Below are 3,183 nucleotides of genomic sequence, written 5' to 3' on the forward strand. Positions count from 1 at the left end.
GAAACACTGGATTTTTGGCAATGGTGATGCAACTCTGATTGTCACATCTCAGCACAGTTGGTTCTTCATCCTGCACTCCCATATCCCATAGAATCCTTCTCAACCATACGGCCTCACATGCAGCAAAACAAGCTGCCTTGTACTCTGCTTTGGTAGAAGACAATGCCACTGTTGGTTGCTTCTTACTAATCCAAGAGAAAATTCCTGAACCCAAAGAGAAACAATAACCAGAAACTGACTTCATGGAATCAATGTCTCCTACCCAATCTGAGTCACAGTTCCCCACAAGAGAAGTTCCGAAACTGTATCTGATACCATAGTCAAGAGTTTTCTTCAAGTATCTGAGCACCCGCATCCCAGCCTTCCAATGACTCTCATGAGGTTTGTTTGAGAACCTACTCAAAACACCAACAGCAAAACTGATATCTGGTCTGGTGTTACACAAGTAGATCAGACTGAAGACCAACCTCCTATACCTCCCAATGTCTACTAGTGCTGATGTATCCTCGACGGATAACTTTGCATTCACCTCCATAGGTGTAGCTATCTCCTTGCACTCAGTCATGCCAAATGCCTTCAAGATCTCCCATGCATACTTCTTCTAAGAGATGAAGATCTTTCCTGGCTCTTGTCAGACTTCAATCCCCAAACAATAGTGCAGCAAGCCCAAGTCTATCATTTCAAACTCAGAACTCAAAGCCTTTCGAGTTTGGTTGATCATATCTTCATAGTCACCTGTAATAAGAAGGTCGTCCACATATAGGACAATCACTACAGACTTTTTACCATCCCTGTAAACATACAAGTTAGCATCTAAGGCACATCTTTTGAAGTTTAGGTTTAAAAAGAACCTATCTATCCGCTGGTACCATGCTCTGGGGGCTTGTTTCAGCCCATACAATGCCTTCTTCAGTTTACACACTTTGTTCTCAAAATGGGGGGCCTCAAACCCTGGTGGTTGAGCCACATAAACCTCCTCCTTGAGGTCACCATTTAAGAACGCTGACTTAACATCCATTTGGTACACTGGCCACTTCTTGTGGGCAGCTACTGCAAGTACCATGCGAATAGTGGTCATTCTGGAAGTTGGGGCAAATGACTCTTGAAAATCAAACCCTTCAACTTGTGAAAATCCTTGGGCAACCAGTCTAGCTTTGTACTTTTCTAAGGTATCATCAGCCTTGTACTTTACCTTCCAGATCCACTTGGTGCCAATAACCTTCCGCTTTGCTGGTTGATCCACTAGCTCCCAAGTGTCATTCTTCATTATGCTGTCATACTCCGCCTACATAGCAGCCTTCCATGATGGATCTGCAAGTGCTTCTTCTAAGTCAGTTGGCTCCTTTACTTCTCTCATAATCTCAACCATCAAGGCCATATTGACTATGTGAGCAGAAGCCCTCCTTTGCTCCTCTATTCTCTGAGACCTCCTTGGTCCATCTGCCTTCTCCTCAATAGATGCAGGCATAGGATTATTGTGGTCATAGAGCTACTTCACCTAGCGCAGCAATGGCTTTTCTGGTGGGGTGATGTCAGGTTGGTGAACTTTTTCCTCATCATCTGAAGATGATGCTTCCTCCTCCTTAAGGATAGGGATAGCTCTCGGGACAGGTTCATAGTGGACTACTTCTTCGCTTGATGATAAAGTGGAAGAACTTGCCTTCTCCTCGTCCACTGTATGCGGCTCCTCCTTGAACACCACATCACGACTCGCGATGATCTTCTTTGCCTCTTGGTCATATAATTTGTAAGCCTTCTGCTCATAACTATAACCCAAGAAGATACATTTTCTGCTTTTTGGTTGTAACTTGTTTCTCTTCTCATCTGGAACATGTGCATAACATTCACATCCAAAAATTCTGAAATGTGAAACAAATGGTTTCTTACTAGTGTAAGCCTCATGAGGTGTTTTTCCCTTGAGAGCCTTTGTATAGCTCCGATTTAGAATGTAGACTGCAGTATTAACAGCTTCAGCCCAAAAATGGTTTCCCTTTAGCATGCATCTTGCCATCTCCACAATGGTGCGATTCCTGCGTTCCACAACGTCGTTCTGCTGAGGTGTGTGAGGCGTCGTTAATTGACGCTTGATCCCTTTGCTCTTGCAAAAGCCTTCAAACTCCTTTGAGTTGAACTCACCACCACCATCTGTTCTAAATTTCTTCACACTTTTCCCTATTTCATTCTCAACAAGTATTAGCCATTATTTAAACTTACCAAAAGCTTGAGCCTTATCACGAAGGATGTACACCCACATCTTCCTACTGTAGTCGTCGACAATCAACATAAAATAAGAAGATCCCCCCAAGGCCTGTGTAGGCATCTTACCACACAAGTCAGCATGCACCAACTCTAGAGGAGCCTGTGCTCTATTCTTGCTTTCTTGTGGAAATGCCTTTCTCTGTTGCTTGCCCATCATACAAGCTTCACATGGTTCCTTCAATTCAGTTATTGTAGGTAGGTGAGCAACCATACCTTGCTTTTGCATCTCCTTCAATACTGCAAATCCGATGTGTCCAAACCTTTCATGACAAAGCTTACTTGTGCCCACTCCAGCGGTGGCTGTAAGAGCACTTAGCTCATACAGGTTGTTCCTTCTTTCTCCTTTGCCAACAATTGTGCCAGCACTATCAATAATTTCTGCACCTGTCTTCTTGAACCTCACTTAATGACCAAGATCAGTTATGGCAACAACTGATAAGAGATTTCTCCTGATTTCGGGAACATACAACACATTTGAAAGCTTTTTGACTTCACCATTTGCAGCAATAAAAGAAATAGTACCTGTGCCCGCAGCAGGGCATTTAGCATCATTTCCAACCGTCACAGTGATGGATTCTTGTAGAGGCTGCATAGAACTGTATAGACCTTTCTTGTTGGTCATGTGACGAGAGGCCCCACTATCCAACACCCATGATTCAGTGGTAGATTATTCTTGCACCGAGGAGCACACTTCCTCAATGGTCGCCATGAATAATTCCAACTCTGCTTCAGCCGTATTGGCTGTCTCTTTCCCTTTACTTTTAAGGGTACCATTCTTTTCATCTGCCTTTTTGACACAACAATCTGCAATTGCATGTCCTTTCTTCTTGCAGTAGAAGCACTCTCCTTGAAACTTCTTCTTGCCGCCCTTCTTCTTTTTGTCACCATCATTTTTGGTGGAGGAAACACCTTTGTCTTTTGCAT

Source organism: Lygodium microphyllum, unplaced genomic scaffold (genome assembly GCF_053477565.2).
Source record: "Lygodium microphyllum isolate KBCC unplaced genomic scaffold, Lygodium_microphyllum_v1.1.10 scaffold_109, whole genome shotgun sequence".
NCBI lineage: Eukaryota > Viridiplantae > Streptophyta > Polypodiopsida > Schizaeales > Lygodiaceae > Lygodium > Lygodium microphyllum.